General features: G+C 39.3%; 1 protein-coding gene across 4 annotated transcripts in view; it reads left to right on the top strand.

Annotated features, from left to right (window-relative positions):
• The window catches only part of BMPR1A (bone morphogenetic protein receptor type 1A), an 83,649-nt gene that overhangs the window by 31,322 nt on the left and 28,221 nt on the right, over nt 1-24,106 (top strand). For 2 of the 4 annotated variants that reach the window (XM_021399656.1, XM_021399657.1), the window contains exon 2: nt 8,201-8,327. The exons of the other annotated variants lie outside the window; for them this stretch is intronic. The gene's annotated coding sequence lies outside the window, so the exon portion shown is untranslated. The remainder of the gene's footprint in view (nt 1-8,200; nt 8,328-24,106) is intronic. 4 annotated transcript variants of the gene reach the window in all.

Below are 24,106 nucleotides of genomic sequence, written 5' to 3'. Positions count from 1 at the left end.
CCCTTCTGGTCACACAGGTGAATTGCCTTCACCTGTGCTCCCAGGGCTGACTGGATCTTTCCTCCAGGTGCTCAATCAGTGGTTCAGGCTGTGACTCAGCAGTTCCCATACAGTGGTGTATTTTAGCAGTGGCAACAGCAGCTCACCTCTGCTGGTGCAGATTGTTACAAGCATAGCATGCAAGCTTTTGTTTGTCACTGGTGAAAATGCACAGCTAATGGTGGTGGCTATGTTGAAAAACGTGTAAGTCATTGGGAAAGTAATGTCTCCTATTTATTTCTATGGAAACTACAACAGCTACAAAGAGCGCAATAACACTATTTGATAGAGCAAATTCTCAGCTACAAAACAGAATTTTTCAACATAGTCACCACTACTAGCTATGCTTTTTTGCCATTGATGAATTATTTTAGACTACTTCAGAATTTATTTTGTCCAAGTGCAGTACCTGAAATTATTTCCACAGTCTATGTGGTGACTCCAAAGAGAGCACGAGACCGGATGTAATATCTTTTATTCTTAACTAAAAGCTGATGTCTACATAAGGCCCTATATTCGGTCATCTCCTTTAAAGATTATTGCAGAGAGGATGTTTGTTCTCCACATGACTTATCACTGTTTCACGTAAATGAGCTTCTATTCTGGGGAATATATATGAATATACTGGGAACATGGTACGTGGATATCCTTATATAGAAACTTGTCAACCTGTGGAATCTCCACAGGATGCACAAGTCCTTTGTAGCTTTCTGGGCCTCCTCATCTAAGCATCCTTACTGTATGTAGTCAGTTCTTTCCAAGCAGTATTGAGAAATCATAACTTGTCAGAAAGGAAAACACTGTGCACTACATTTTAATGAAATTCAGGTGTTGACTGAAGTATGACTTATCAATCATGTTTTACTGAAGATTCTTAAGGTCTGTTTAAGCTGCCAAAAAATGTCTAGATGTTCTTATTTTCATATCTCAATGAAAAGAAGTAGTGTTTGTTGTTGTTGTTGTTTAACTTACAGCACGTGTTGTCTTGGTTCCCGCCAGGAGTGATAGTTTGCTGTCTTGAATGTTGGTGTGTAATCCGTGTCGCTTCCTGTCGGTAAAACTGAAATGCTTGGTAGGCCTGCTCATGGTGGAGGCCTTTAACCATTTCTTTTTGTGTGACAGACTTCTCGTTTCCTTAAAGATTCTTCCATGTTTCCATGACTGTTCAGGTGATGGCTCTAACTTTATATTTGATATTAAAGGACCTGAAAAACCCATGGATGGTTTTCACTCACCAGGCTTCAGTTTTTGTGTTCAGCTTATTCAGCAAGTAGTTTTGATAGTGTCCAAAGGCCAAAGGAGTTTGAAGTTGTGACATTGTATCAGGAACATTTTGATTTTTGTGTATATAAAATAGTACAATATACTTAAATGAAAGCATTCCTGAAAGTCTTTCTCGCATTTGAGTTATTCTATGAAAAGACAGACTGAAGAAACACTTGGCCTTTTGCAGGAATCTTAGTGGGAGGAGGAAGAGGGTTACCTGTCAAAACGTGATCTAATGGTCCTGCGGCACTGGCAGAAGGTAGATTTCATTGGTGCTTTTGTCAGAGAGAAATTGAAGTCTGGGCAGCATTCCCAGGATCAGTGTTAGGATAGGAATGTGCTCCTCTAGGTCTTTGTGCCAAGTGATTGCTTACTGTTGCTTTCATCAGGACGAGGCAAACCACTATCCAAGTGACAAGGCCCGGTGAGGTTCCAAAGCGCACTGGGAAAGTGGACTATGAAATTTAACTGATGACTAAACAAAACACAGCCTAGGCATTTTTTGATAATTTTCCGAAACTTAGGAAGAATGAGAAGTACATGGTTTCACAGCTACCCTTATGTTTTCAGGGATGTCAACCACAGCAGAAGACTGTGTTGGTTGTGGGGAGTCTTCAGTATTCTGAGAGGAAGCTTAGACTGTGGGCAGGGGAGCTTTCTGGTGGATACCTCCACAGTTGAGGTAAAACAGGTTTTTTTTTAGATCTCTTACAAACAGAAGCACTTTTCAGGAGAAGTGTTTTGGGTACTTGGAGAGCTGTGCAATATGATGAAAGTTATTGTAGCCCAGCACAGTCTTTAAGCCAGTTGGTTTAGTAACAAAGCTTGGTAAATCTGATTCTGAATTTACTACTTCATGCTGGATGAACTATCCACCTTTGATGTGTCACCAGTGCTGTAGGCTGATAGGATTGCCTTTGGGGATGGCCTACTAAAGAACTGCTTTTGATTTAACAACAAGCTGTTGTTAGATAGCTTTTAGCCCCAAAGTCTGGAGGATCAGCTGATTTTTTCATTCTCCTGTCTCACTGGACCTGTGAATGAAGAATATTTGAGACAACTGAAAGATATACTTCACTGTGAGCATGGGGCCTGCTTGCAAAGCAGCTATATTAGCCCCATCAAGTCCTCTGGGTGACTTCAGATGATGTAGGTATGCCAGAATGAAATAGTAATGATCTTCTCCGAAGAAAAGAGAAGACTTAAAACCTTTCTGCTGTAAGAAATTACATCTGCCAGGACAAAGTAAGAGCGTAGTGGAGTTTTCTGTTCCTTTTGCCAAGGCTGACTTTGTTATGGATCTAAGTCAATATCACAGGAGGTTTATGTCTGAATTCTCGTTGTGACCCCAATAAAAAACTCATTTGTGTCACAAGGAATTCTGAAGGGTACAGTGCCTTGTGATTTATGTACAAGTAGATTTGTCACTGCATATAATGCAGTCTCTCTTTCTGTCTCATACTGCACAGTCCAGCCTCACTCAGGAGCCTATTAGAATTAAGTTTTAAAATTAGTTTTCATGGGGGTGTATTCTTACTAAAGCGTGAAATTGATCAAAACTGTCTTGCTTCAAGGATTGGATAAATGCGCTTGGACCATTTTTCAGGCTCTTTTAACATCTTGCTACCTGATGTTCAGTATGCAAAGTAGCAAGTTTGTTCAGCCTTAGCATCATTTGATTTCGTATTATGGTCCCATACATTTTGGAAGGGCTATTTGTTTACTAAGATGCTCGTATATACCTTTATTTTTCCACAGACAACACCACCAAGCCTCAGGTGTGCTGCAGGCCGTATTGTTTTTGCTTTTCCAGGTTAGCGTGGCTTTTCTCACATGTACGTTTGTTGAAAAGGATTTCCTGTCAGCCAGCCTTGAGCTCTCCAACACCGCTTTCAGACATGTTGCTGGCACCACCTGCTTTCCTCATTCTTCCCTTTGCTTACACCCCAAGTCTCAAGTGATTAAGTTTATTGTGCCCTTTTTGTGTTTTGTTGTTGTTGTTGTTTTTTTTGTCTGATATCACCCAAACCCATGCTCTGAATTTATAGGAACTTGAAAACAAGATTCTGTTTCATAAATTGGGATGGAGGTATGAAGAGCTGAATGGTTAACTTAGCAGAATTGAAGCAATGATGGAGGCTGAATTAGTTAAAAGGGGGAAAGGTCTAACTGGAAGCTGGAATTAACTGAGGAGTGTTTAACCTGTAATCTGTACCAATGAGTCCTTCTGTGATCATGTATGTAATTGTAGTTGAATTACTCTTAAATAAACATGAATTTGCATGTAAAAAGCACACCTGACTTTGAGAACTTCAGTAACAAAAATTTCTGTGCAAGATTTGCCATCTTTATCCTTCTTTTCCTAAGTTCCATGGTAAGTCAGTTTTTGTTGAAAGTTAGAGTCTTCCTTAGCATTCTGTCTTCCGGCAGTTGTTCCCCTGTACTGACCTTTCCTATTTGTTTCTGGGCTAAGTGGTTATTCAGCAATAGGTTTGTCAGCTATTGGATGTTTGCAGCCACATAGCAAAACCCTTAATAACCCCCTAATGTTTTATTCTACTCTAAAATTTCTAACCTATACTGAATTTTCATAGAATTATAGAATCATAGAATGGCCTGGGTTGAAAAGGACCTCAAAGATCATCAAGTTTCAACCCCCCTGCTGTGCACAGGGTCGCCAACCACTAGACCAGGCTGCCCAGAGCCACATCCAGCCTGGCCTTTAATGCCTCCAGGGATGGGGCATCCACAACCTCCCTGGGCAACCTGTTCCAGTGCGTCACCACCCTCTGTGTGAAAAACTTCCTCCTAACATCCAACCTAAATCTCCCCTGTCTCAGCTTAAAACCATTCCCCCTTGTCCTATCGCTATCCACCCTCACAAACAATCGATCCCTCTCCTGTTTATATGCTCCCTTTAAGTATGGGAAGGCCACAATGAGGTCCCCCCGGAGCCTTCTCTTCTTCAAGCTAAACAAGCCCAGTTCCCTCAACCTTTCTTCATAGAAGAGGTGCTCCAGCCCTCTGATCATCTTAGTCGCCCTCCTCTGAACTCGTTTGAAGAGCTCCATGTCTTTCTTGTGCTGAGGGTCCCAGGCCTGGACGCAGTACTCCAGATGGGGCCTCACAAGAGCCAAGTAGAGGGGGGCAATCACCTCCCCGCCATCTGCTGGCCACTCCTCTTTTAATGCAGCCCAGAACATAGTTGGCCTTCTGGGCTGCCAGTGCATACTGCTGGCTCATGTCCAGCTTCTCATCCACCTGGACCCCCAAGTCCTTCTCTGGAGGGCTGCTCTCAGGGAGTTCTTCCCCCAGTTTGTATAAATACTTGGGATTGCCCTGGCCCAAGTGCAGCACCTTGCTTTTGGCCTTGTTGAACCTCATTAGGTTCTCGTGGGCCCACCTCCAGCCTGTCCAGGTCCCTCTGGATGGCTTCCCCTCCCTCCGACATATCAACATATCATTTTATTTTTTTTTTAATTCTCCTTGAAATAAAGGGTAATTCTCACTTTTCCCCCGCTACAAGAAGATGCTTTGGGGAGGAATGGATCATTTAAGATTTAATAGAAGAATTAAATATTGAAACTGAAAACTGGCAACGAAGTGTCTTAGTTTCTGCTGGGATGGAATTGTTTTCTTTAGAGTGCCTGCTATGATGCTACATTTTGGTTCTAGGAGAAGAACAATGTTGATAACACACCAATGTTTATAGTGGGTGCTAAGCAGCACAGTACAGAGCCAGGGCTGTTCTCAGCAAAGGTCCCAAGGAACTGGGAGGGAACAGAATTAGTCTCTCTTCTTCTCTGTGGGCCTGTGTCTCAGCTGTGGAGAACCCGGGAGTTCCAGCAATTCAAAGATGCTATGTCTTGCTCTCCACCTGTACAAACCAATATCTCAGCTATTAGAAGTGCTCCTCCGCTCAAGAGGATATAGTGGGTACACAGCATGTACCATCCTGTGGTTTTACCTTTGTGACCATGGAGAGGATGTGAGGAAGTGGGATGGAAAACCCACCTCAGCCCTACATGCACGGGTACATGAGTTGTGGTGGAAAATTCAAGAGAGGGTCCTGCCAGGTTGGGTATCCTAACTGTTCTCTGTGACCTGCTGATGACAGTAAATTTACACATCTCTGGGTTAGCTAGTATGTTATAATTAGTATATTAACATTATTCTGGTGTCTTTTTTTCGGATTGAGTGGTGACATTCTGAGTTAATGGTATACGAAGAACCCAAATTTAATCCTGTTATAAAAACTTCCAGATAAATGTGGATTTATATGTAGCTAGTGAGAAGCGCTGTGAGCCTGTATGCTTCTGAAGCTGTCAGTGCTTCTTGTAGCCACTGGAACAGATAAAGTTCTAATAAAGTGAAGATTCATTGTGAATAACTTATTAAATAGCTTGATTTGTTATCGATGACGTTTTTCTGCAAAATGCCATTGAGAATGACACTAAATATTTTGAAAAACTAATGTGTTAGTCATCAAGCATTTTGGATTACAATAACCCAAATAAGCCATTGGTTTTTATAAAGTTAAGTATGTTCCGACGTAGTATCTCATGCTGATGAATAAATTGGATAAATAGTAACAGAATGAGGTCACTCACATAAATTAATAATTAACTTCACTCATCTCTGAGATTTTGTAGCCCTCTAAAAAAGGTGATGAATTTGAAATTGGCACAGAAATTTGATAAGTCATGAAAAAGACTGTGCCCGTGTTACCCAGAGGTGAGGCTGATGTAAGAGAATCAGATCTGTCTGGAGCTGAGAACCTAACAGGCACACTGTAGAGGCTGTGATGGTTTTACTTCGAGCTGATCCTCCTCTGAATCTGTGGCTAACTTTCTGCTAGAGGCTGAAGCGTGTGCAGCGTGCTCCTGAAGTTTGTTCTCTAATCTACATTTTCTCTAAATAAATCTGCTTCATGTGCTCTGAGGCTTCTTTGCTGTGGAAAGTAAAGCAAGGAAAATAGGGGTTTCTAAAGTGCACTCCTGATTTGAGTTCAGATGTGAATGTAGACAGTAAGAAAGTTCACTGAAATATAAAAAAAATTTAAGAGAAGGTGGGTATCTGATACATGGGAGTCAGATCAGGAAATTCAGTGAATACTTCATTAGAAATTAACATTTACCAAGAATTTCATCAATTCAGGAGTTTGGAAAGAGGACATAACTTTAAAAAAACAAAACAAAAAAAAAAAAACAACCCTAGGCAGTTTTCAGAAAGGCCTTTACTCTACTAAAGCAGACCTTTTAAATTATGCAACGTGGTCTTTGTATAAATCAGATATTAGATGCAGGGGACTTGGCCATGCTGTAAAAACAGAAAGCACACTGACCTTTTTTCTGGTTATAGTCATATCTTTAGGAGTCCAACAGAAGGTGAACTAGAATACCTTGATTAAGGAGAGAGAGATGGATTTATTTTGCAGATTCTTTATAAGCTTATTTTTAAAAAAGCAAAACCAAACTCCACAATGCACCTTTGCGTGGTGAGAATGTATTTTTCAATTCTACCATGGAAGTAATAGCTGTCAAGTGGCAGCCTGTCTGCTCAGTGGAGACAGTTGGCTTGGAGAACTGTTGCTATCTGATACTCAGGATGGTTTCAGATTGCCATTTTACACAGATTTATTATTTATTACCAAGACTATTAAACCTCAGTGTGTTAGGAGCAATACTTATAAATGGACATGGAGACAGAAGTATGTTGACCTTGTAATGATAAATGTTCTTATGGAGCTTAGAAAGGAAATGGGAAGTGAACACAAACTTGTCCTCTGCTGGAAATCATGTAGGTGCATGCTTCATCCATCCCTGTTCCTGGTGCTGTTGTTCTTCACATTCAAAAATAAGACATTAAATCGCTAGATTGTAAGATTGGTTGTATATTTTTTAACGGTACATCTGGGTTAGTGATGTTTGAGCTTCTGTTTTACTGTCAAGCTTATGTTTGCAGTCTTAAGACTGGAAGTTCTTAGTGATAAAATTCTTGTGTGATATTTCTAAAAGCTTCAGATAGAAAAGAAACATTCACAAATTGTGATGTTATGATAAAATGGGAAGAGCTGGCTATATGTGCCACACACTAAAGTTGGAATCTAAGCAGTAAAGCTGATAAGCCTAAAATTCATGTTATGTTTGAAAACCAAGGGCATTGGTCAGGCTTGCTCTCAACTGTTAGAATGCTGGGTGAGATCCTGCCCCTTGCTTTTCTCTGTTGTTTGGATGTAGGTTATTTCACAAACATGAACAAAAAATCAAACTTGGTATTTTATTTCCAAACTTCTGGTTTGCTTTTTCTTCTCAGGAGCAATCACGCTTGTGTGTAACTTCAGTAAACCTACTGATTATTTCTCAGAATATTGGAGTTCCTTGTGTCCTGAAGATTCTTGAGTGTTTACTAATTGATTTGAGCATTGTTTTTTTTCCATTATGTCACCAACAATGCATCCATTCTCTAATCTGCCTGTTTTTAAAAATAAAGTTGGAGAAACTGAGTAGTTTTTAAACCTGATTGCTGCAGGACAGGTGAATCCAAGAGTTTTTGGATGGTTATTGGCAGAGACGAGAAAGGTTTCCTATGAAAATGTGCCTACCTAGAGGGACCTTTAGCATCCCTCCTCCCCAGGATCTCCCATCATCTAAGACAAACCTGTATGTCACCTAAATTGAATTTAAAATGCTTTTCAGTACAAATACTATGTAACTGTACAACTGCTAGAAATGTAAGTCTAAAAAGTTGGGTTTTTTTAGGAGCGGTGCATAATAGCAGATGGCTTCCATAATTTTGGTTATCAGTATCTTCAATATGCAATTTGCATTATGTTCAGTAAACTGTAGTACAATTTCTTGGGATAACTCATAAGTCAAGTTCTTTTGTTTTACAGATTAATAGAAATATGTGTTCCCATAATACCACCTTTGAACTAATGAAGTGGAAGTACAGATGAAAACAGTCTGGAGGAAGCTTGAAGTACAATATAGTTTCATTCAGTTTCCTAATTCTGAAGTAAGGTAAATAAATGAAAAATATTTTGAATATTTCCAGAGTAAATATGCATATGATAAGCAGCCACCTTGTCTTTCATTTAAAGAATTTAAAAGCTTCTTCTTTTATGCTGATGACGGTGTTTTTAACACCATGCTGAAACCACTGTTTGATCTACTTTCTGTTCTGTGCTTCGATTAAGAAAAGAAGACAAAGCAGTAGCAAATATAGAGATCTCTTTTATTGAGAGAGATTGGAAAAAAGTTACTGCTAAATAATTCTATTTGCTGTAACCTGTCAGGTCACAGTTATTATTAATCTTTTAGTGGAAGTAGATGACTAGTTTTGCTGCTAAGTGACATGACTCTTGGGCATCTTGTCTGCTGGCATAGGGCTTGATGGCTACAGAGTTTTATTTACACTGTTTTTTCTATTGTTACTGCTATTAATAATGTTTTTTCATAATAAATTCAACTGCCTTGATATTTTAAAGTCATTCCTGCTTTTGATTATGAATGTTGTGCATGGGGTTTTGGTGTATTGTTCCAAGTTTGCTGTTTTGTGGTATCTGAAGCTTTATTTCCTTTACGTAATTAAGACACTAATTACAATCATCTTGTGATGTTGGATTTTTGATACATTTCAGAACTCTCTTCTGCAGCATTAATTCTGTTTAAAAATAGCTGGTACTGGCCCTTCTACATCTATCTTCTCACTGTCATTGCTAAGGCAATGCCCACGTACAGCATTCAAGATGTGTTACTGTTGGCCCTTCCTCTCACTTTTTCCCATGTGGGTACAAACAGGGTCTCATAAGAGATGGAACAGCTTCAGAGACTTGCACTCTCAGGCTTCACCAGTCATCATCTGTTCTTTTTCAAGGGAAGTTGGCTTCGTGGATTATGTTAGTCCTGTAGCTTGTGGCCCCTATTACAAATTCACCTTAAATCTCTTTTCAAGAAAATAGAAACTTTAGGTACAGCAGCTCTATGCCTCTTTCATTTCCAAAGATCAGCCAAGGGAGGTTGAAAAGAGTTTTTGTATTTGACTGATAAATCCTATTCAGAGAAGTATGTGGCTTTAGAGAAAATGCTTCAAGGAAAAGATCGACATTGAATTCGACTAACCTGTATTTTTTTCTTCTGCTGACTCGTTATTTGAAAGCAGTAACTTTCTGCACACCATAAACAAATTGACAAAGCTGTGAAGCTTGAACTCATGCTGGAAAGTGCAAAATCTGTAGTCAAATCTACAGTACTTAAGGTGAGGAAGATCCTAATTTGGTCTACATGGAACACATCTTGATTTATGTTAGCTTCTTTTATAGTCCTATTTTACTCAGATTATTCTATCCCTGACAATACAAGAAGACAGGCAAGCTTTTTTTCTTTTTTGCATTTAATCACATATTCCACATATTGGAGAAAGGATAATTCAAAGGCCAGTTGTACTGTGTTTCTTGCAGCCAAAGTAACATTAGATCTAGCACATTTATGCACTACTAAAAAGTTAAAGGTCAGTGCTAAAAATGATTGGCTTTGCATTGACACAAAACTAAAAGCAAATTTATTCCTATATTCTCCCTGTGGAGAGGAGCAGATCATTTCTCATCCAATGACAGAGACAACTGAACAATAAATAACAGGTTAGATATAAGGAAAAAATACTTTACCGTGAGGGTGGTGAGGCACTGGAGCAGGTTGCCTTCTGATGTGGCTGATGCCCTGTCCCTGGAGACTTTCAAGGTGAGGCTGGATAAGGCCCTGGGCAACCTGATCTATCTGTGGTGTCCCTGTTCATTGCAGTGGAGTTGGACTAGATGGCCTTCAGAGGTCCCTTCCAACTCTAAGGATTCTATGATTGTATGATTTTTTTTACTGTTGTAGAGTTCTATCAAAACATGTCACTGTCTTGAAAGATCTCTCTTTTGTCTACCAAAATAACAGTTTCTACTCTCAGCCATGTAATTACAAGGAAATATTAGAACAGAGATTGTGGGGAACATGTTCGTATTAATAGGAGATTGTATGTGTTGGGAGCTATCTGTAGCATTGAAGAGCTTCATTAAACAGGACAGACCGCTGTGGACACCGGAACCACAACAGCCATTGAGAAGAATGATAAATGTGCTGAACTGAAAGGATAATATGTGTTTGGGTAATTATCAGAGTTTTACAGGAATAGAGAATCTTAAAGAGTGGGGAATGTGTCATCATAGAACAGTTCTTTCATCCTGTTCCCCACTCTTCTCAATGATCCCATTCCTAAAGCATGTAGAGCTGATACAATAGCTGATTCGGAGGAAAAGGGATATTTTTCATGAAAAATCTCACTCCTTTCATGTAAAAGATTTGAGGAAGGGGTACATTTTTTGGAGACTGCATGTGTAGATTGGTTGAATTAAGGAATACCAGTAAATATTAATGTCTTCAAAATACCACCTGTATTTTCCTCTTAAGTGTCTTTAAGAGGCTGTCCATATTTGAAATAAACTGGAAAACAGGGAGATTTCCTTCTATTGCACAGTGGGAAAAAAGAAAGGGACTTGTTTTTCCCAATATTTATTTATTTTTCTTCTCTAATAAGGCTGGGCAAAAGCTGTCATGTGGCAGAGCGTAAGTGAATACACTTGGACTGAAAACTCCAGATGAAATACTCTTTTAAAAATAGAATGGAGGAGAAAAAAATAACACCACAGAACCATAAAAACTCCACAGGTTACTTCCCCTCCCCCCTGCCCCTTGAGCACTGTATTTTTTAATAGTTATATTATTAGCAATAGATGGGGAGGGGAAGTTATTTTATGCTTTGCCTGTAGGGGAATAGGTGATCTGACAAAAATTAAAATAGCACCACTACTCCACCACAAGATTTCACTATCTTGATACAGCTTCTTCTATTTTTACTGAGGATTATGAACTTGCAAGTCAATAAGTGTGCAAATAAAAGAGGGAGCATGTTAGAACCAAATAAAATCAGATTATTTTGCCAGTCATTTCTGTTTCTGCATGTGTTCTACCTTCTCTTTTCATACTTTTTGTAATTTAATTGTAATAGCCAGGTGACAGACATAAGACAAAAAATTAAGGTTACGAAGGCCAAAAGAGTGAAAGGATGTGAATACTGGCTTTAGATGGAGTATATCATCCCAGGTGTTGATCAGCCAATTTACTCTCTGAGTGAGATCAGCCAGCAGTGTTGCATTTCACAGCAAGAAAGGCTTTCAGTTGAATTTTTGGTGGGGGCACTTTGATACCCACAAAACCCTGTGAAAGTGAATGCTTTAATTTTAAATCTATGTTGTGTAAAATATGATGTTATCATCTAAAACTTCATTTTTTAGTTCCTAGGTGGTATACCGAGACAATTTGCGATTAAATCTTTTAGGCTATCTTTCTCTGTGTTAAGGTTCAGTGAAGCATGTCATACATCTCTGACAGCTTTTGACTTCTCAAGATGAGGAATAATCCTCATTTATTTTGGTCTTTCTTCAATACAGAATGTCTTTTTTAATATGGCACTTCTTTGTACTTCTAGTAGTTGTACCTTATTTTTTGGGGCAGTGTAAAATTCACTTACATTTTACTTAGTAGGGTTAATGCCTACTACGTGATTGTAACTGTGAATTTGTGCAAGTCTGCAGTGTTTGCATGATGTAACTGGAGAAATGTGGCATAGTATACTGCACTTAATCCATATGGCTGTACATGCTTAATTACCTTCTGCAACTAGTCTCCTGTGTCATGTTGTGTCTTTATTTAGTATAAAGATTTTGTTTGTGTGATTAGTTTTTTCTTCAGGATGTTGAAAGCAGCCTGGATTACTTCAGTGTATATTTTCAATTAAACTATAAAATACTCCCTTAATTTGTCTTGCCTTTAGCAAGGCAATAACTAGAAGAAGATTAAAGACCTCTGATCTAATGGTGCTTAACCAGCAACTTCAGTTGACAGTTTTGGAATAACTTCCTACTTTTCAGCTTCTATTGCCTGTAGAGTCACCTTTTTCTCCTTCCAAGCTGGTGGTGGTAGGGCCATGTCATCTCATGTGATGGAGTTTCTTCATTTAGTAGCCAGGATCACATGTCAAGTGTTTCAGAACAAAATCTTCAAGTGATGAGATGTTTTTCTTGCAATGGTTTTCTTGTTAATCATCAAGATCTTCTCTGTTGAATAAGGAAGCACTTATTCTAAAAGGTTGGGGTAGCTGTCTTTGAATTTTCTTGGCAGCAAACTATTGGCTAGGAGTTAATTCTATAGCAAACAGGCTCAGCCACTTCAGACTCAAACCACAAATGGGAAATGCAGGTCAGTATGCTCATAGAATTTTCCAGGAGTGGAGTAACCAGAAATCCGTGTCCTCTTTTTTATCTGCTGATCAAAACAGGAAGTGCCAGTGATTCCAATCCAGAGCTGTTCTCTTCTGATGCATGCTGTCACACATTTTGCTGGTCCTTTGGAAAGCAATGTGTGTCTAATCTGTGGTCGATGTCCTCTTGACAGTACTTCCTTTTTTTAGATCCTTTTGTCCTAGTTTAGCCCAAGTTGTTCCAGTAGTATGACCGTCTTGCTCTCAGACAGCTTAACACATGAGACTTCCTGATTTCTGGACCAAGACTATCAGGTTCAGGAAGATCAAGTTGTGCTGTTCTGCAGTCCCTTTATTCTTATTTTTATGTTGAACCTGTTAAGCTCAGAATCTCCTGTGGAAAGTGTGGTGAGTAACAACTCTTAAGAAATCTGGGCAAGATGCTGTGTAGTAAGAGGCAATAATAGCAGTGAGCCACTGGCAAAAGTTCCCTAGAGAGGTGGTGGAAACCCCATCCATGGAGACACTCAAGGTCAGGCTGCACCAGGCTCTGAGCAACCTGATCTAGCTGTGGATGTCAGTGCTCATTGCAGGGCAGTTGGACTAGATGACTTTAAAGGGTCCCTTCCAACTCAAACGATTCTATTATTTTATGAGGCTAAATTTTCTATCTTATTTATGTATGTGAGGATGGGAATTTAATACAGTAGGATAGAGAAGAAGATGAGAGAAGTATAGAGGGAATGCATTCACAGAACGATCTGAAGATGTTTGTATTGATGGGAATCTATTTTTTGCTCAGTATTATGCAGTTAGAAACATTCTTGATTTTCTGTTTTGGTTATTTCTTGACTTATTTAAATTTAAACATTTAAATTAAGAATGGTAAGATGTAGTTATGTTCTAAACAATAACACGAGGCATGCTTTGTTTTCGTTTGAAGTACAGCTTTGCTTTCCCCCTGTAGTGCAGTAGGAAATGGCTGGTTTCCTCGTTTCTGATTTAGATGTGGCATGCCTAAAAAATGAAAAATGAACTGTAACAAAGTTTTGGTAAAGAAGGCTTATTTTTTTTATCCTGTATTTCAAAGATGTTTTGTGCTTATGACACGATACAAGATTTCAGAGTCTTGAGTAATTTGAGTATTTTAAAACTTAAGTATTCTATTTCAAAACCTCATTAAAATACGTACAATGGAATATAATAGGAGTAACTAGGCAGTAAATATTAATGTCTTGGTTAGTTATCTGCCATTTAATTTAAATATTCTGCCTTTTTTTTGAAACAGGAAAGTCTTTTAATGCCATAGAACAGAGGATCATCTGTTGATAAGTTATTAAAAAAAAAAAAAAGTTTTTTGTTCCATGGCTTTGTTTTTTGTTTCACGGCTTTGCCATGAACTGACTTGTGATAATGTCAGCAGTTACTTCTAACAATGTAAATTCCAAAAAGTAATGCTAATTTGGCTGTATTTTTCAATAATATGAAGAGTAAACAAACAGGAAAAAGGCAAGATTATGTAATCTGGAAAAAAATTGATGAAGTACACAACTCTGGAGTGACTGATTAAGTCAGGATGATGAAGGAAAAAGTCATTTGATCCATTTAGTGTGAATTTAAGGTAAGGAAAATATATTCCTGTAGGATGAACTCAGTCAAATAATTGCTTTAGTGGAGGTAAGAGGAGTCTTGCTGCTATCTTTACCAGAACAAGTTCAGTGTTGTCACAGCAGACATTTATTTAATCGAAGTAGTAAATCTGATGATTGTAAAATACTAAAAGGTTGCAGTAGATCTGAAGTTGAGAAATAGACGTTGAAGACTTTACTGTGAAGTTTTAGAAACATCATTGCGCATCTACATCTGGAAAGGTGTGAGAGAGTGTCATCTTGGTAAGCAGAACCTGTTACCATCTGTTCTTGTGAACATGGTGGCTACCACGTACAGTGCATGCATGAAGGCAGTGGGGTGGATGCCCCTGTCTTGGGTGACTGTGAATGCACGTTGGAGTACTGGTTTACAGCTGAGGACTTGGAGGACATAGCTCTTGGAGTTTTTGCCTCTGTGGAAACATGTCTGCAACAGTGTTTAATATGTATGTTGAAAGAGTAGGCATGTGGATGAGCAAATTGGGGCGGAGCTTTTGCCTGTATTTGTGTGTTTTGTATACATACTTCTGAAGAAAATAGAAGCTTCAATGTGTACGATTTTTAGCTTGAGTTTAGTGGAAACTGCAGCTTGCTTATACTGATGAGGAAGTTGCCATGCACAGATTATTCCTTGTTTTGATATATACGAGGCATCTTGCACCCAGATTTCAAAGGGCTACAGTTGGTCGCAGTGACAGAAAATACAGACCTGCTGGAGAAAAAGAAATGTTAGAAGGGTCACAAGAAGGTCAGAGTTTTCACAGTGAGATTGTGCAGAACGTACCCCAAGGTGTTGAACCTTTCCTCAAACACTGTTTATTGATCTTTTTCCAAGATTTGAAATACTTCTTTTTCACTTGTGTGGTTTCAAGTTGCTAGTTTTTGAAACACTGATTAAAAATCATCTAACTGAAAAGGGGAATGGAAAAAAATATTTGGGAAGTGACAAAGGACTGATCATAATGAGATACTGTGCTGCATTTGCTAGAGGTGGTTCAGTAATGGTGAGTTGTTGTGTCCTTTTTTTTTCTGTCAAAAATAGTTCTTTATGCTCTTTAAATCACAACAAAATTTGTTCCCTTCCTTGAATCTGTGGTTTTCCTGTAACCCATTATTTTTCCCTCACATACTTAATTTGAATAATCAGCCTTAATTCTGACCAGTTGTTATATTCAGTCACAATGCCAGCCCTGAAATATAAGAGTTTTCACAGTTTCATATTTTCCTTTGTCACCTTTTTGTGGACCACAGCTGAAATAAATTTTGAACATTTATACAATTTTATAAGCTAGAAAGTTCAAAGAGCAGTGCTAATGAACCTGCTCCTTTTAGAAGCAGAAATAATTAGTACTATTTTGTTCTAGTAACAGATCATAAGCTTGTGCTCTTCTACAAATTTTCTGCCCTCAGAAAGTCATTTCTGAAGTTATTTCACATAAAATTATGAATGGGAAGGAGGAGCATGGCAACATTTTTTAAGCAGTTAATTCAAGTAATTTTGTTATGCATGAGAATTGGCTGGTTTTTAGTTGTTGTCAGTAGAATATGAATCAATTCAGAAGTCAAGGATGCACTGCAGTAGACATTTCATATCAAAAACTTGAACATAAGTTAAGCGCATACAAGATTTCAAGTGGTGGAGGTAGGAGACAAGCATTGAAACAATGGGATTTTGATGCTGTCACGTGATGCAGAAGCAACTGATGTTTTTTTCTTAAAAATCTATATGAATTGCTTGATGAGGATCATGAGCTTGAACATTCTTATCCAGCAGTCTTGTGGGGTGCTTGCATGCAGCCGTCATGTTGCAATCAAACAGTGTGAACACAAGTTTTGGCCTGGATTCATACATGGTTCTCTTCAGCAGCAAGTTGAGTTCAACCAGTACTATTTAATTTTTACATTGCATCTGTCATACTTGCTCCAATCAGCTGTAATGGAAGTACCAGTTACCAAACTGACTGGCCCCCATGGCTCAGTCTAGTGTAGAAAACATGAAGATTTAGGTTTTGCTGGGGAGAGGAAAAACATCAGGTACCCCTCAAGCCTGACGCCATAATATCAAAGATCTGTGTTGCAACTAAGTCGCATGGTGAAATTAAAGTCAGGATTTTCTCTGTGCTTTCCCTTATTATTTGATGCCAGTACTTGATCTTGCGGTTTTGGTTGTTGGGTTTTTTGTTTGTTTTGGGTTGCCTTTTTTTTTAAATTAAAAAAAAAACCCAACAGCTTAAATTCACAAAGAAAAAATAGAACGTTTGGGCTTGAATATATTTGATAAGTACATCTGGATTTGTCAACAACAAAACAGATTAGTTGTTTGTTGGAAATGCTCTGAGTGTTTGTTTGTTGGGTTTTTTTGGATGCTTTTACATTGAGTGTTGAAAATAGTTGTTTGACAACTAACATCATGCCATCATCATCACAGTGATTAATACTCTTTTCCTTTATACATTATTGAGGCTATTTCTTCCTTCCCATTTGTAGATTTTGATTTGTTTTCATCATTGAAGCCTCTGTGGAGTTCTTCACCGTGACAGTAGTTCCTCCATATCCTACAGCTGCAAGTTCTGGGAAGTTAAACATGTTATGTCTGGGATTGATTATTTTTTTGTCTACCGTTCACAGTAGCTGGTAAAAACAGAAAATTTGTACGCTTACAATACAGCCAGTGTGTAAGATTGTCTTTCATGTCCAATTGTACAAACAATGCTCTGTACCAGAGGATTGGCCCTGGGTGCTATTTGTTTCTGAAGGACTGTGGCTGTCTCTTTACAGACTGCAAATGTTACTGTCTGCTTTTTCACTTGAAGAGTGTTATTAATGGGGGGTTGTTATATATTGATAGTGTTAGCAGATCTGAAAAGTGCATCCTTCAGTTATAAGTAGAGCCAGGGAGAGGGTGACAGGCCTTAGGTTAAGTCCAGCCTTCAGTCTTACAAGACAGAGGTGTCTAGTTGTTTTACTGCAGTATAAAATGCTAGTAATAATTCACCAGTATGCTTATAGCTTATTTCTTTGGTGAAACTGCCCTGGACCACTGAGGTATGTGTAAAGATGGGGAGCTGAGTCTTCATCCTTGACAGGTAATCTGCATGCCTAGTAGGAGGTGATCAGTGAAAGATAAAGAATCATGAAAGAAATAAGGTTTTGATAGTGTAGATGTGGAAGGATTTCTAGATGCAGTAATGGCCTTGTCAGAATAACACAGGAAAAGGCAAGATGTGGTGGTTACATGAGATCGGTTTTGAATGACTGCAGAATATCCAAATTGCCAAAGTTAATAGAGGCAGCATTAGGAGGCAGATGCATTTATTTTCAAGACTTTAGCTTAAGGAACTATTGAGACATCAGAAGAGATGGATACGTTCAAGTTTAAGGATGATGAGGGGCACAAGAGGCAGAATGTTATTAGAAAATTATGTCCAAGTCTTTCCTGTAGTACTGAGCATGGGCAGGTTGTCACATACCGTAAGGGTTAAAGAGCAAAAGCAGGGAAACAAGGAAGATTGATAGGAGAAAGAATGTATTATAATCTCTGTACCTTCTGAGTTTCCTTAGGTATGTAGTGTTTCTTTCTTACCATACGAAGAGAAAAGCTGGCTTGAAGAAAAGAAAAAGGAGAAGAAAAAGAAAATAGCATTTTAGCTAGAGAAGTGTTTTAGTATAAAAAGAAAAAAAAAGACAATGAAGTGTACCAGTTTACATGTTGATATACCATTCTTAAATCTACTGTGCTATGGTTGTTGAGAAACTTTTTTCCTAGTGTATTATTATAACCAGTTTGCAGACAGAAAGTGGTGTAACTAATGTAGAAACACTAGTAATAGAACTACTAAACTCTGAGTTAAAATATTTTAATATACTTTCTACTCCTGCTTCTTGTTTATTTGTTTATGGTGAACTTTGTGTGAAAAATTCTAACAGTACTGCTTTAGCACTTGAGTGCAAGGAAATAGGGGACTATAACTGTTGAAGTATAAACATTACCTTTGAACTCTGTCATTGTCTACTAATTGAAATATTACCGTTTGGACTTAGAAATGTCTTTGAAGCTATATTTGATGAAAGTACATTGTTCAAACTTAAGAGAAGCAGTTTATTTGCATGCCATGTTGTTTCTGTAGTTATTTAACCAAGCGAATCTACAATGCACTTAGTTTAATGCAAATCAAGGCCAAACTCTTACTTTTGTCTCAGCAAGCCTTTCAGAATACCCAGTCGGAATACTAACAGGGTCCAAGAGGCTCGGTTGCATTCATCCGAAGTCCTGGGAGTTTTTCCCAAAGCAGTAATACCTTCTTACATGCTTCACAATTAAACACTGAATATTGAGGATAAAAGCAGAAACTGAATGTAACATAGAATTAATTTTAGATAATTTATACCGTAAATATAGACTTTCTTAATACAGACATCAAATTTAATCTGTTTTTTGTGAAGTAACTGTGCATGAGCATGGTGCGCTTTATACATAAGCATTTATCACTCTTCTGTTGAAAATAACTGAATGCCTTCCAAGTTCTACATAAGATAATTAACAGAATACTAGCTGTCAGGCGGTTTATTCACCTCTACCCTTCATTTGTGCTGAAACTTTGTTAACCTCCTCACATGCAGTCCAGAGCAGTTGCTGGTGAGAGGGCTTGTGATGTGGCTACTGCAGCCACCTCGCTCATTTGCTGGAGGTCAGTGCCTCTGTGGCAGTATCAGGCTTGTGCCAGCTCATCAGCACAGCTGTTCAGAGACCAGCATATTAATTTGAACTGCCACGGACTCTGCTTTAGGCCATGCAAGACTTGCCACCGACAATGCTTGCTCACCTCTTGTGCCCTTACTGTGGAGGTGGTCGCCTCCTCACATTTTGCATCTGGAGCCTGTAACCTCATGAAAATATCCCAAGGTGAGTTTCTAGAGTGAATGTTGCAGCTCACGGCTGACAGAAGGCAATTCGTGCAGTTGAAGAGAATGGTGAGAGAGGGTGAAAGGGCACATTTCAGCAGTTTAAAGTTAGAAGGGCACTGTAACTAACAGAGGTAACAAAAATACGAATTACACGCCATTTGTGAAGTACATACCTAAAATCTTGTTAATGTAGTAAATACACTTTGAAGATTTGTTTAATTTTCACCCCCCTGCCCCATCCATGTGTTAGAGGAGTGTGAAGGAGCAGCATCTACTATTTTGTTCATTTGGCTGGCCCAATTATTGAAAGACCTCTTTGGAAGGCTCCGTGGAGAACAGCAGTGTTATTTGTACAGTGATCTGAGAGTAGCTGCCCAGAGAACTTCTGTCACAAGGGCATGGAGTTTCCATGGGCATGGCAGGCATGTGAGGAAAACAAGGATTGAGGCCTACCTTGCCAAGCATTTTCTGTTAGCAAGTTCTGGTGGCTGCACTCACTGGTCTTTTCTCTTCCATTTGTATCAAGTGAATGCTCTTTTAAGAGCAAGCTTTCTCTTTCCTATTGCATTGAGGAGTGAATTTGATGGTTTAAAAATTGTGTGGCTTATTATGAAATAGTATTCCAAGTGTGTTTATCTTATTCACCAAATGATGTGCAAGGTAATTTGGTCCACAAACTATCTGAAACAGGTACCTGAAACAGAATAAAAAATACACGCGTGTTCGCAGTTGCTGCGCTTTGAGCGCAGCTGCTTCTCCTGAAGTGTTCTCCTGCCAGCTTCAGGTTCCTGATGGTAGATCCCACGCAGCTGGCTTTGTGAGGCACCATTCTGTCTTGGCCAGGGAGCAGAGGAAGGGACCCGTGGGCAGGCAGCAGTTGCCACGTGCAAGGTGTGGTGCCTGCAACCAGTTCCCTGTGGGCCCAGCTGGTCAGCAGGGCTTTGGGCCTGCTTCTGTCAGCCCTCCATTTGGAGCTTCATCCTTCAGTGAATCAAGGGAACAGTGGTGTTATGGTCTCCCTTCTGTTACTTCCTCCTAGATGGGAAGGTGTGTCCTTCGTGTAACAAGTGAAATCAAGGCAGCGGATTTCATACTGCACTGTAAAGAGCAAAGGCCCTACGCACAGTGTTACCAAGCTGACTCTTGTGACCTTGGTAATTACTAATCTGTGCTATCGGGTATTTCAGAGCCATGTCAGTAGTGCTTGTTGAGCGCTTCATTTCGTGCTTAGTTACTGGAAGTCTTGAATAGGAAAAGGCGACTGAAAATCTTGAAAGGAAAAAAGCAACCCCAGCCCTAGCTGTTCCCGAAGTAGAGGTCTTCCGGGGGGAGCCGGCCGCCCGAGAGGAAGGCGGCATTGTCATGCTAATGTCCGGGGGCCGAGGAGCGGGGCAGCCATGCGAACAATGGCCGTGGAGCCAGAAAGTCTGCGCGGCACCTCGCCGAGCGGGGCCGGGGGGGCTCGGCGCTGCGCCGCTGGCAGCCGGCCACAGCCCTGCGGTCCTCGCTACCTCGGTCGGGCTGAGAGGGGCGAAAGGGGAGGGCCGAGCCGACAGGGCCCCGGTCTGTTTTTCAGTATTTCGCGAGGAAAAGGACCCGAACCGCCTCAGCGGGGACACCGTTCTCCCCGAGCTGCAAGCAGTACCGTCGACAGCGGCGGCACCGCCCTGCGGGCGGGGCTCGGCACGGCGGCTGCGCGCAACCGTGGTTGCAGGACTGAGGCATCCCTGCGCTGGGCGAGGCTGGCGGTGCGAGCCGCGTGTGGCGGAGCGCACCCTGACTGTGCTCTGATCCCGCAGGGGCTTGCTGACACTGATAATGGGCGACTGTGCTTAAAAATGGAAAATAACCTCTATATATTTGTTAAAACGTTCATTAGTCATCTTGGTGGTGCCAGAGCAAATGTTACATTTTAGAAACTCTTCTGATAAAAGTAGCTGTGCTTGTAAAGGCGCTGGCACTGACGTTTGAGGACCTGTGTGTGCATTTCTTGAACAGTGAGTAAACGTAGAGTTGGGTAAAGGTGTAGCTTTTTCTTTGCCTCGACTCAGGTGTAGTGTGTAAAATACACAGGGAGGGTAGGGAGTAGAGGGGTGTATAAAATATGTGAAACTCCAAACCATGGTACGTCTGTAGGCAGGTTAGTACAACCGTATAATATCTTCAGTAGAAACACATGACATTTTTAAAAAATGTTAATGTCTTTTTTTCTTCAATTCATGTTGACAGGTGTGACAGTAAGGAACTAGCAAAAATGACAAATAGATGATAAAAACAATAAAGGAAGGGCGATAGCGCCTGGAAGAGCGACAGAAGGTGATGTCTGCTGGGGCAGGAAGGAGCCTGGGTTCCCTCTTGCACTTGTGTGAAGGGCAGAATGCCTCAGCCAGCTAATGGCAAAAGCAGCACGGCTGAAGGGGAGAAAATGGGTCAAGTGGAATAAAAATTGTGAAGTCTTGTTTGAATATGCTCAACTAAGAGAATGCATCATGCTTGTAACACGCGGGGATACATCTGAATACCTGATGGCACTGGGAAAATAAGTTCGCTGAATTTCATTATTGTTAATTTAATAGCAGAAACTTTGTAGCAGTTAGTTAATTGGAATTCCAGAGTAACAGTAAGATGGACATTCAGGAGTCCAATGAGTAGCGTCCCCAATTACCTAATTGTACTGGGCATGGTAAAAAGCAGCTATGCTTTAATTTCTTCATGGTTAACAACTTTGTTTGTGAAGCAGACAAATACGTCATGGTTTGGTAGTTTGGTTTCTAAAATCTGCAGTAATACACACATTTGATGGTTGCAAACAGTGTGAAATCTTCCTTCTGTAAGATTTCTGTTAGTGTCTGGAGTGAATTTCAGTGACTTTCATCCAACTGCTCAAAAACAAGTCCTTTCTTAACATTAACTCTTCTCCAGAAAACGGTTGTTAGGGTTTATGTTTTTTGAGTGAACACACCCACCACTTCTTTAAGTTCATTGTAAATACATTTACAGATATCTTCTGAATTAGGTTATATTGTTCATTTCAACCTTTTGAGAAGCATATGATACACTTTATTTAATACTTCAAATTTTGTAGCAGATTGTGGATGGTGAAAGAATGTAGAAATTATTTATGCAATCTTGGATTTTAAATGTGCGCGACCACTAGTAGTTTTAAATAACGGTAATACAGTCTTCAGTTGAACTGAATTATTTTTGTGGACTTGCACAAGATAGGTGCGTGAACAAATGGTTTGGAGTAGTTTTTGTTGATGCCATGCAGCCAACTGGCTTGCAATAGCCAGCAGTCTTCTCACTGACTCTGTGATTTCTTCAAAGATTTCAGTGGTGGTTTTACCTGCATTTACCTGTGTTCTTCATGTGGCATGTTTGACAATGCTTAAGTATGACTAGTTTATCTGTTCTAGTATGACACTTTTTTTATAGTTGTTGTAGGCACGCCTTCCAATTACTACATAGAAATGTGTTTTAAAAAACTGTCAGAGGAAGAAGAAAAACAGAACATTAAACTTGCATTTAAACTTTGTTGGTGTTGTGGAATTAACTAAAGTGCACTAAATTTTACTAGAAGTTAACTGTGGCTCTTTTTGTATTATAAATATGAACACCGAGTTGGAAGCACTCTCCTGGTTCATTGTCCACCTTTTCTGTCACCTGCAGTTGTATCAGATGGTGGACTTAATTATTAAGATTTTGGATTAGATTTAGTTAGATCTGCCCAAAAACCTAACTGGGGGTTAGATGTAGTCTTCCAATTTCTACTCTAAATGCATTTTAATGGCTAGTTCATACCTACTTGCTGTTGAGACAGTACTTTGCAAATTGAATACTTGTGTGTCTTTCTTTACTCACATGTTGTGCTTTCAAAGATTAATCATATCCTTGCCAACTTTCACGTTATTAATCTTTTTTTTTTTTTTTTCTCCATTCATAGGCCTTTCCTGTCTCCAGATAGTATTATCAGTCTTAGGCTTATGCTGAATTTATCAGTCTTGTCTCTTGTACAGTGCTGTTTCCTCTGGAAAATTTTCAAGGAGGGTCCTCAAATCATGTTTGCCTCGTTCTCCCAGCCACATCGCATTGATGCTTCTGACGTCATGTGTTCAGTTAACTATGTCCAAGGACTCCAGTACACTATCTTTATCCATCAACTCCTAGTCTCCATAGAGAAGAAATTATTCCTAACATGAAGCTTTGCCACTGTCACGCTGTTGTGTTTCATTCCAATTCTGATACTTCAGTTCTTCATGTGATCCAAATCTTTTTACATAGAAGCAATGCTCAACTGAATTGACAATTCATGTTTGCAAGAAAAGTTTATCAACAGTCTATTTATTGTGCTTAGTTCTTTAATGAAAAATTATAAATCAACTTGATTCAATTTCATTTAAGAATTGAGACCCTTCAGTGGTGTTTGAACTTCACTAGCAATTTCCATTCTCAGAACTACTTACTGTCTGCTCTGCATTAAATTCTTTACTGTTGTTTTTTCAACCAAATTAATGATTATCTGTGTGTCATCATATAAGGTTTTTTAAGCTCTAATAGTTGTAGTAGAAAAGTTGGTGTTGCATCAGTCTTAGAAAAGTCAGGTTTTTCTCTGGCATTCTGTTCTACCTCAAAGTTGTGTTCAGAGCTGTACATATGATTGAGGTAGCATGTTTACAGTTGCCTGAATTGCATCTTGCCTCCGTTAGGTGTAGGGACTACATTGGACGTTTTTCAATTTTGCTTTGCCAAATACATTTACCTGATACTTTGTATATTGCTGCAAATGTTTTGAAATGTATGTTGTGGGTTGAAATGAATTTAGGTTCTAATTCTTGTGAAATTTGACTTTTCATATGTTGTCTTTTTGCAATACTATCTTTGTTGCTATGTTTAGCACTGTCATTGTTTATTGAAAGTTAGGGATGGTGCAGCTCATTTGTTAT

Source organism: Numida meleagris, chromosome 5 (assembly GCF_002078875.1).
Source record: "Numida meleagris isolate 19003 breed g44 Domestic line chromosome 5, NumMel1.0, whole genome shotgun sequence".
In the NCBI taxonomy this organism is placed as follows: Eukaryota; Metazoa; Chordata; class Aves; order Galliformes; family Numididae; genus Numida; species Numida meleagris.
This window is presented reverse-complemented; position numbering and strand designations above follow the sequence as displayed.